The sequence below is a fragment of the Danio rerio genome, chromosome 6 (genome assembly GCF_052040795.2).
Source record: "Danio rerio strain M-AB ecotype USA chromosome 6, GRCz13ab, whole genome shotgun sequence".
NCBI lineage: Eukaryota > Metazoa > Chordata > Actinopteri > Cypriniformes > Danionidae > Danio > Danio rerio.
In genome coordinates, this window is record NC_141026.1 from 41,032,592 (window position 1) to 41,044,269 (window position 11,678).

The 11,678-nt window shown below is 35.3% G+C and overlaps 1 long non-coding RNA gene across 2 annotated transcripts; it reads right to left on the reverse strand.

Moving 5' to 3' along the window:
* Nucleotides 1–7,412: 7,412 nt before the first annotated feature.
* LOC137495995 (uncharacterized) lies at nucleotides 7,413–10,957 on the reverse strand. 2 transcript variants are annotated; one of them, XR_015493953.1, is made up of 6 exons: nucleotides 10,858–10,957; nucleotides 10,495–10,560; nucleotides 10,119–10,307; nucleotides 9,709–9,866; nucleotides 9,101–9,196; nucleotides 7,413–8,364 (listed from the first exon to the last, which is right to left on the reverse strand). It is a non-coding gene; the product is annotated as an uncharacterized LOC137495995 (long non-coding RNA). The 2 variants fall into 2 exon arrangements; XR_015493952.1 differs by lacking the exon at nucleotides 10,495–10,560.
* Between the last annotated feature and the right edge of the window lie 721 nt (nucleotides 10,958–11,678).

Sequence of the window (11,678 nt, forward strand, 5' to 3'; positions counted from 1 at the left end):
CACCCCTTCAAACAAAGATTTTTCAGGGCCACACTCGAAACCAAGGGGTAAGAAAAATTTCAAGGAGATTTTAAGGAGATCCACAAATTAGTATTTTTATCATTATTACGAATTTTTACAACAATTTTGACATATTCATAACGGCTTTTGTGTTTTACCGTCATGCTTTAAAAAAAAAAAAACGCTAAAATAAATTAAAAAAAAACACTAAATTTCTTGATCTATAAATCCATAAAAACAACTTCTGTACAGCAGTCCCACAACATTCTGACACTCGATGACGCTGGAATACCCTGTCAGAAAGTTTAGTGGCTGTCAATGGGCTTTTTACAGTGTCTGCTATAATGTTAATGTTGTTTTTGGTGTGTTTACATTGAGAAATATGGCCTCTGTGTTAAATGCACAGTATTACAATCTTATTGCCACATTAAATCGTTATGATAACATAATAAATGCCTTCAGTCATTTCCTGAAGATTAATACCAAAAAAAAAACACAACTGGAATCACTACTGCAGTTGCAATCGTCTGATCTCATATGAAGCAAGAGATGGCGATGACGTATGATGTCGTGTGTAGGTGCTGGAGTGCTGTCCCAATTCTTAGGGGTAAATTTTAAAGCCCTTCCCCTTAACCCTCGGTTGTAAGGGCCAAGGGGAAGGGGTAGGAGTACAAAAATAGAATTGGGATTGGGCCTAAAGGTTCAAAACGTTTCAAGCATAGCACCATCGTGTCTATATAGGGCTGCACGATATTGGAAAAATCTAGTGTTTTGTTTTGTGAAATATATTGTGATATAAATACAATTTCACCTGATAACCTAATATCTCTTTTTGGAAAGGATTTATAATGTTAGATAGATTGGGATAATTCTGCGGTGGGAGTGCATCTGCATAAAATCGAATAAACAATCTAGAAACTTTTTGAGCTCCCCGACACATTTTCGATGTTGTCTGTGCTATTTGCAGTGCATTTCTGTATTGGCATGTGTTGTGAGGATTTTCATGCATAATAACTACAGCTTAGATCAAGTCCAAAAAATTAAACCCCAGCCTGTGCACCTTGTGTCCGAGCCTGACCCGGTGCAACACATTAACTGTAATTATAAGCCCGAATCCGACAGTTTTTCAATACATGGGCTGTTATAACAGACGTTCTCAGCTACAATTCTGAGTTGTTTGAACTACAGAAATGTGTTTTGAATTATCGTGCCTAGTTCAGTGATACAATTGAAAAAGTGACAAAAGATGACATTAAAGGCTGACTATCATTCTTTCTGCATATCTGTCAGTGTCAACCCTCCTGTTTTTGTCAGGATTCTATCCCACTATCTTTCATTTAAGCATTTTCCCATATTTTTTATGAAAAGTGCAAGTAGCATCAAAGTGCTGATCTTAAATGTGATATAGTCCCAATTCTAATTTTACCCCTTAGCCCTTCACCTTACCCAATGTCCCATTTCTCTTTATCTTGAAGGCGTAGGGCTAAGGGGAAGAGCTATAGAGTCCTTGAAACAGAGATATTTTTAGGACCACACTCAAAACCAAAGGGGAGTCAAATTTCCCAGAATACACCATCTAAAACGGCAGCATAGCTGCACACAGAAGTAAAGAGATGCACAAATTAGTATTTTTTGTCATCATTACGAATTTTTACAACAAACAAGCATATGTTTTAATATATTCATAACCGCTTTCGTTTTTTACCATCTTGCTGTTTTTTTTTTAAAAATGCTAAAATAAAAACTTTAAATTTCGCTATCTATAATCCATAATAATTACTAGCAGCAATGTTAATGTTGTTTTGGTGTTTAGATTGATATGGCCACTGTGTAAACGCACAGTAAAGTTATGATCTCATTGCCACATTAGATTGTTATGATGACATAATACATGCCTTCAGTCATTTCCTGAAGTTAAATACAAAAAATAACTCAACTGGAATAACTACAGCAGTCGCGATCCTCTGATGTCATATGAAAGCAAGAGATTGCGATGACATATGCTGATGTGTATAGGTGCTGTAGTGCTGTCCCATTTTTTAGGGGAAAATTTTGAAATATGCTGTCACTTTATTTTGGCTTGAAACCACTTTGAAACTGAATATAACAGCGGCTGCATTTACTATGCAATCTCTGAATCAGTCAATTCATGTAACGCCTGTTTCAGCGCCAGCCAATGAAATTCGTTCGCAATCGGCTACTGTTTGAGAATATGTACGCTTCCGTTGGCGCTTGAAGAGTTGAGAAAGTCCCAACCTCTGCAGTAAGCAACGCCACTGAAGTGGCGCCAACGGATCCTCAACGCAGATCGGCAACGCCCGACATCACGCCAGTAAATTGGGCATAATGGTATTCAAGTACAGTAAGTAAATGATCAAAATAAAAATAATTCAATAAAATGAATTGTCGTTACGGTCACAAATGGTACAATTTCTAATGCATGAGTGTTTTTAAGGTCATTATACAATCACAGGCATCAAAAACAAATGATGAATTATAATACAAACTCAACATTGCCTATCCTGTGATGCGACTTGCAAATGATCACATTGCGATATCGATGCTAAAACGTTATATTGTGCAGTCCTACTGTCTACTATTAGCAGTGCTTCCATGCAAAGTTGACAACTTGTAGAGTGAAAATCGGAAATTGCCTAAATATTCCATAGTAACAGATCTGAGATGTCAATTATCACACTTATGTTGGATGTCATTGTGATTAATGGTGAACTTAAACATACAAATTTGCATCATTTTGAAGGCATTTAACCATTAGAAGATTGATACCTCATCAAAATATATGAATGGAAGCACAATTGAAGAGTTCAGATGCAAAAACCTCTGGAGCCTTGTGAAATTTCATTTTAATATTAGCTTTTTTCCCAGGCTCTGCATGTGCATGTTATGTAATTTCACTATGGAAAACAATAGGTTATTTTCATGGCCTTTACCGTAAAATAACGGATCATACACACAGGAGGCCGAGATAAATGCTCATTTAAAAAAAAAAAAATTCAGATGGCGCTTAGAAATTTTTGCATCTAAACTCTTAAACTTCTTAAACAGAGGCGTATTTATAGTCAAAACAGTTTTTACTCTGTAAAGCTTGATGTTCAAATATGCTGGTATAAACCCTACCATAACTTTCAGTCCTGACAGACAAAACATAAACCCTAATGTAATCCTATAATCCAGACTCAAAGTGATGTGACCATAGACGGCTGTGACCAGACTTTAGTTGGAGTATCACAGTCTGGCTACTGAATGCTTGTTTGATTCCTCTCCTCTCTGTCGCATGATACCACAAACTAATCAGTCCGGACAAGATAAATCCCCTCTAATCACCCTCCACACACTACTGTTATCCACTGTATTTGGCAGTCATGCGTAGGAGGACATTTTGTTCCTGTACACCAACCTCCAAAAATACGCTTTGGCTCTAGAGACGGATGGTGGTATGTCTGGAAAATCTGGGACATGCTAATTCAAAGACAAAGAGGCAACCAAAAGAGACTTGCATCAGCTGCATCTGGAATCGTCTAGGCCACATGTGTCAATTACAAGGCCCGCGGGCCAAATGCGGCCCGTCAAAACATTTAATCAGGCCCGACAACAAGTTTTGGTAATGAAGTTCAAGTGGCCCGTGCTCACTTTCAATATTAGGTCTGTGACAATTACAATATTGAGATGCAGGTGGTGCTGTTGCGCTTTAACACACTCAAGGTTAAAAAAAAAGCCTCACAGACCACCATATTAGGTCTGAAATCCACAAGTTCAGAGTTGTAGGCATCGACAATTGGCATGGATCCTTTCATGATTAGGTTGCCTTTTTAAGGCTAAAAGAATAATTTCAATATAATACAATATCAGCAACCATCTGTAGCTTGTCACAATGTGGTATAACAGTTGTTGGCATTTTGTTTTATCATCAGTTGTTCTGAATATGAAATTGTTTTAAAAGTAGACTACTGTTCTATGCTAGCCTACTGTACTGTTTTATGCTTATAATGGTTAGAGACCATTTATGAAGATTTATGAAGATTTATGAAGTGTTATAGAGATGTTATACAGTTAATACACTTTTATTTTCTCCAATAAATATTTTTTTTAAATGTGTATGTGTGGCCCCTGACTTTACTCACAACAATCCAACCAAGTTTGGATTTGACACCCCTGGTATAGGCCAAAAAAAACAACAACTGTAACCTGCGTGATGGTATATTCCTTTCCGTACCAGCAGGTGGCAGTAGTCTGTATTGTCACTCCACAATAACAGGGAAACCGGAACTATTTTTGCCCATACAAGATGTTAACAAAGCCAATAAGTTCAATTTTCACATTATATTGTGAATCACCACAGGGGAATTTGCTCAGGCAAAATGTCTAATTATAAACCTTATCCTTTGCAAACATTTGAGCAATTCCACTGAACGACAGCTTTATTGTGTTCCCTTTTTTTCCCACTGTGTTCCAAAAAGAGACACATAAACCGTGAGGAGATGCATAATTTTATAGTTTACAAAGTTCAAATGCAAAGAAATAAACAGTAATTTAATGCCCTGCTACATTTGTCATTTGTAATTTCATATACACATAACCACAATTTATACCATTATAAAGATAATCGTGTTCATATAAACACTATAAGTGAGGACTTCTCCCTCAATCCCCGGGTCTGAATGCAGACTAAGTGCAGCAGGTCTCTTGCCCTGTCTATTTCAACCATTAGCCCTGTCGGTAATCTGGAGGATTTAGGTGAACACAGCAGCACGGCGAAGTGTCTAAATGTGAACGAACTCCACTGATAAAGGACAAAGTCGCTATACTCGTACTGCTCTCCCGACAAAAATGCTCGCAGCACACAAACAGCTTTGCTGTATTGGCCCTGACAGGATCATAGGGAAAAACATGCAACAAACCTCGTGGATCTTGGAAACAAACACATACGACCCTTCATGAATGGATAAATACTGTGTGCCGTGGGTCCGTGGATGCAATCTCACCCAGTCATCAACATAGGGTCTCACAGCTTGGTTCTGGCAGATCTGTGTCTTGCCTTCGGAAAGCACGTGCAGTCATGAATAATTAAAAAGCAGGCTCTTCTCATAGGATAAGAAAACTCCGCTATGAATAATAATGAGAAGTCGACACGTTCATCTTCCTGCAGGACAATGACTCAAACCACACCTCTAAAATATAAATGGAGTGGCTTCACAACAACTTGGTAAATGTCCTTGAGTGGCCCAGCCAGAGCCCAGACCTATATCCTGTTAAACATCTCTGGAGAGATCAGAAAATGGCTGTACGCCGTCGCTTCCCATCCAACACGATAGAGTTTAAACTTGAGAGGTAATGGACAAAAATTTATAAAGACAGGTGTGCCAAGCTTGTGGCATCATATTCAAAAAGACTTGAAGCTGTAATTGCTGCCAAAGGTGCATCAACAAAGTATTGAGCAAAAGCTGTGAATACTTATGTACATTTGATTTTTCAGATTTTTTACTTTGAATAAATTTGCAATAAATTCAAAATCTCTTTTTTGTCACTATGGTGTATTGTGTGCAGAAGTGAGGAAATAAATGAATTTAATCAATTTTGGAATAAGGCTGTAACATAAAAAAGTGGAAAAAGGGAAGTGTTATGAATACTTTCCGGATGCACTGTATACTTGCAGATGCCCCAATGTTGCATAATGGCCGACCCCTAACCTCCTGTCAAATCCCAAAATAAAACGTCATTCAAAAAATAAAGGTTAAAAAAAAAATCTAAAGTATTTTGAATATACCAAAGAAGACAAACACCTTTCCACCTTTTCTACACCCCATGTTACTTTGCGTGAATTATGAGAGTAACTTCAGTAGTGGTGTGCCCATCCAAAATTGCAAATTAAACATATGTGCAAAAATATAAGAATATCGCCTAAAACATTTAAAACACCATTTAACAAACAAAAACCATCCAGTCAGCCAAAGAGAACAAAATCGTCATTTCTTGATAAACTGATTCCAGATATCAAAAATAAAAAACAGAATTTGCTGCAGTTGGAACAGCTACTGTGAGCCTTTTTCTTACATAATAAAATACTTGTCCTTCAGAAGACGAAGATGAAATGAAAAGTGTTTTTTGGAGATGTGAGACCACTCTCTGGGAGCACAGCCACTCAAGACAGTTCTGGGGGTAATAATTAAACTGTGTAGAATGAGGTGATGTTTTATCCACATATTTTAGACGTTGAATATTAAAAGGCAGAACAAATAAAGTACTTTCAACATATCACGAATAACAGCAAAAACTGTTACATGACAGACATGTTGATTATTACTGTAGACAAAACAAATGAACATGATCAAACACAGGGAAAGAGCTTTAGCCACAGATATGCTTATGATACTAATGTCACCATAAAATACAAAGTAAAATGTTACTGTCATCATGAATAAAAATAAAGGGATAAGCCAAACATAACTCTCATAACTCTCACTCTCAGTTTTCGCTATATGAATATGGATTATTTACAGCACAACCTTATTATTTAAATCATTTGTTTGTTCTTTTAATTGGAAGTTCCTCTTGATTTGAAATAATTGTAGTCACGTGTTGATAAAGTTGATCATTTATAAGTGTTTGGGCTGACAGACAGAAGGTGACAGACAGAAAGCATCTTGAAGAGCATGCAGAGACAGGAAGGTGTCGTCTATATGACCATGTCATGTTCTGGGGGAGGGTCTATGTTAGTGTGATGAGTCTTTGTACTCACTGACCCTGCGGATGGAGGGAAAACAGCTTTATAATCAGGTTATTACATAACCGTGTCTGTGTGTATTGATGCTGTGGCTGACTCCACACTGTAAAAAAAAAAAGTTGAGTAAACTTAAAATAATTAGGCAACCTATCACACATAGCTTTTTGAGTTAACTCAACAAACAGGGTTTGAAGACCAGTGAACTCAAAATATTTTGTTGAATTCTTTAGTTCTCTGAACAAAAAGTATCATGTTCACCCAACAAGATATTTTTGTTTGCTGAACAAAAAATATCATGTTCAACCAACAGGATATTTTTGTTTGCTGAACAAAAAATATCATGTTCATTCAACAAGACATTTTTGTTTGCTGAACAAAAAATATCATGTTAACCCAACAAGACATTTTTGTTTGCTGAACAAAAAATATCATGTTCAACCAACAGGATATTTTTGTTTGCTGAACAAATATTATCATGTTTACTCAACAAGATCTTTTGTTTGCTGAACAAAAATTTTCACGTTTATTCAACAAGATCTTTTGTTTACTGAACAAAAATGATTATGTTTACCCAACAAGATTTTTTTAGTTTACTGAACAAAATAAAACAAACTGATTCATTATGCATTTACTATTAATTTTTAGGATTCAAATTAAATACACAAGAATAGTCAATTCACTTTTTTTTATTTTTAACTGTGTTCAAATCACAATCCAAAACATTTGCATACAAAATCAGCATTTGACATTAGCCGTGTTCAGCATTGGGCTAGTTTGTACACAACTAGTACTGAATGTTTCCAGATTTGAAAAGATTGTACACTGCCTCAACATAAAATAACTGGCAACCTTACTAAAACCAAGCTATTAGTGTGTCTAAACACTCAAACCAGGTGAATATACAATCATCTAATCAGAGTAAACCCTAAAAGCCACTCCATTCATACAGTCTTTAAAGTGTACTGCACTTTTGTCAACAAAGTACATAAAGTCCAAAAACAGACCTCAAAACATTGAAACAGTGGCACATTAGGAAGTGGTCACGGGTCAGTTGCCGTTACTGTGTGGAGTTTGAATGTTCTCCCTGCGTTCACGTGGGTTTCCTTTGGGTTCTCCGGTTTCCCCCACAGTCCAAAGACGTGTGGCACAGGTGAATTGGGTAGGCTAAAATTGTCCGTAGTGTATGTGTGAATGAGTGTGTATGGATGTTTTCCAGAGATGGGTTGCAGCCGGAAGGGCATACGCTGCGTAAAACAAGTTCATTGCGCTGTGGCGACCCCAGATTAATAAAGGGACTAAGCCGAAAAGAAAATGAATGAATGAATGAATGAACTGAACTCTTGCAGATCATGTGCCACCAACCTCCATAAAACATGCTGAATCACTTAAAAAGTATATTTGAGTTCTTTTGGGTGTTCCATATTCAGTCTATACAAGAGGCTGAACAAGTAAGCGAAGGCTGCAGGCAGATGTGTGATATCCTGAAGTACTATGGCCTCCTCCAAGATTTTAGCGAGGTTCATCACATATTGCAGGGATGCAGAAGTGCCATTATCATCTTCCACCACAGTGAAGATTCCAATCCTTTAATCTCTGGTGCTGTGGTCTTCAGGGTCCGTGTCCTTATAGGAGATTAAGTAATGGGAAAATTAATTGATGTGTAATATTAATTACTACTTATTAATGTTATTACTATTATGCAAAGAAAATAAAAACATGTAATACTTTCGTACATACAAACAGTAACACTTTGAATAGTCTATAATATATAATAATTGAACAATATATTGACAACTTTTTAATATTTAGCAATTTTTTAAACTTTTATTTTACATAAAATTGCAAAGATTTACTTTTATTTGATACAGTTTCAATTGTGAAAGTTGTTTATTGTCCTGTTTAGAATATAACTGAGCCTTTAATTGTCATTCATAAGGGATTTATAAAGCATAAATAGTCCTCACTTTAGATTAGGTCACAACTGGATGAAGTTAAGCTCATAAAGCATATACTAACATACAAAGTAACTATTATTACATACCTTAATATTAGGATATTTAAATGTTAATTTGAATAGTTTATTAATCGTGTACTTAAGCATTCTGAATGATCTTAAAAACACCAACTATTCTTAAATAACTGGTTTGTAAATAATGCGATACTTAAATTAGTAATACAAATGAATCATTAAAGTTAAAAAAAATACAATCATTGAGCACTTCATGTAGAGTTATGCTTAACAGAAAATAAATTAACTATTCGCTAATACTAAAAAAATTATTTATAGCGTGCAGCTATTAAAAGTGTTACCAAGCAGACTAATAAATGTAGAATAGGGTATGAAAATGGGTAACTTACCAGACATATCTTGAGAAAGCAAGCAGAATTTTTACGAAGAAAAATTGGCAATCCCTCAAGAGCTGCTCTTTCTCGATCGGTGACAATATCAGTGACCTAAAGGAAAGTCATTTACAAAGGGTGTTTTACAATCTTATTGTTTTGTAAGTAAAAATGTACTTAGTACATTTAAATGAGCATAGTATTTTATTCATGCTGTTGAAAAAACACATGGCTTTATTTTTAAAAAAGAATTTTGTGGTTTCCATACAATGGAATTTGATAATGGTTGTGTTGGCAAATTTAGAAAAATGTTTAGTTTCATGTGACAATTACTTTGAGTTAAAAACTACAGCTATTATTTTCTATTTTCCTCTTTGAATGTATTCATTTGAAATGGTCACTCAAAACAAGTGAAACATCTGTTATTTATCTTACTTCCATCTCACAATCAAAACACAACTTGACACAATTAAAATTAATGCAAAAGGGCTGGACAATTAAATTGTTGCAATTACGTTTTATTAGACTGTATTACCTGAGCATGAAATTCTTGACAGGACAAAATATGTTGCACATGTTAAAAACATCAGACGGGTGTATAAGAAAAAAAAAATCTTAATGAGTACCTGCTCATCCATCTTGTTTAAAGTTGTATCCATCTCTGGACCCATTGAATCCCTTCTTTTCTGTAGAGTTTCAGGAGAGGTGCTGTATATTTATCAAGTCACTCGATTAACTGTCTCAGGAGATCTACATTACAGATCTGAGAAAACTCTGTGCAGATCTACAATATACAAAAAAACATACATATTAATATTTACACATAAAATATATATATATATATATATATATATATATATATATATATATATATATATATATATATATATATATATGTAAATGTAAATATTTAAATGTTCAAATGCTGAATACAGATGTATTTTGAATTACCTATAATAATAATGTTGTTTGTTATTTTTAGCATTATCATTACTACCTTGAATGAAACCAAAGCAATTGCAATATAGTGACTTACCTCTTCCTTAAAGTCCAGGTTATCTCTCTCTAATTTCTTCCTGGCTAAATCTCAACAACTTCTTTTGGGCAAAGAGAAAAGGTTTCTTGCATCTGCTGGTGAATGACCGTCAAATTTCACTGATGATAACAAGTCTCACCTCCTCAAGGAAATCTTGCATTGAATTATGTCATTGTCAATATTTCAGTCCTTTTGAGCAAAAAGAAAGAAAAATATATATTTAGCCCTTTATATTTTTTATGTAAATAAAAGCTAGCTGACTGTTAAAGCGAGTTGGTCTGAATATGATAGACATTTAGTCGAGCTAACAAATCAAGCAATGAATTACATGAAAATCACACGATTTTCACACAAATTACACAGTTAAACACGTCACCGTTTGTTCCACTGGCTCTGGTTCGAAGGGAAAAAAGGTTATGATGTGCGCAATGCTGACAGCAATCTAGATAAACAGGACATAATGTTATATTTGACTTGGATACCTGATCTGGTATGTTATATGATACTCATTGTATTAATCGTGAGTTATTAAAGCAAATGACTCGATTGAAATCGCTATTTGTTTCAAATACATTCACTCTAAACTTTTATTGATGTAAATAGCCAAAACTAAGTGCACGAAACAAGTAACTCACGGCTAAATTATAACAAATAGTTCCGTATTAGGATACACGCGCACATCAAAGCCAACATATCAAATAATATAACGTTAGATGACAACAAAAAAAGACATACATACCTATGATTTAGCAGAAACGTCGTTGGCCTGCTCTTAACTAGGGATGGCTGACGTGAAACTGATGTTTTGACACAGTGTCGAGATCCCGAAGCGCAAGTGTTTCGAATCACTGCACCGAAGCATGATCCGAAGCACCCAATTCACGTGACTAAAGTGTTTCGAAACACCTAGTCACGTGATTAAAGCGATTCAAAGCATCGATCAGCTTAGAAACGTTTCGAGACCTGGTGAATCCTAATTTGACTGCCAAGGTCTCCAAATTATCTCTGTCTCAAATGGCTTAGAGCACTGTGGGTTTGCTTATTGATTCTATGCTTAGCATGATGTTTTGGGTTCGAATCCCGACTTCGAAATCATGGTTTTATGTATTTTAATCATGTTTCTGTTTTGTGTAGCCTAAATAGGATACAGCTACAGTTACGCCATCAATTTAGCATCATTTTTGTAACACTGTAAAACAATAATAAATATTTTTACAGTATGGTTGGGTTTAGGGTTTGGGTAGACATTAATAAAATACAATAAATGGGAAATTTAATGAATAATATAAATAATTCTTGATAACTTCAGGCCACCGTTTTTGATCTAGCAACAACCCTGTTTTAAGACAAAAACAAGACATATTTATTCACAAATTGTTTATTCGGATATCAGACCAATGTTGAAACAACGATACAAGAGCAAAGCATTACCAACTGATATTAAAGCATTTTAAAACAACTGCTACTGACTGGCTTCGAAACCTACTACTCCTGCATGGATGTCTGACACCTTAACCACTGTACTATGTTACTTGAAGGATTCTATTTTCACAAAGTGGG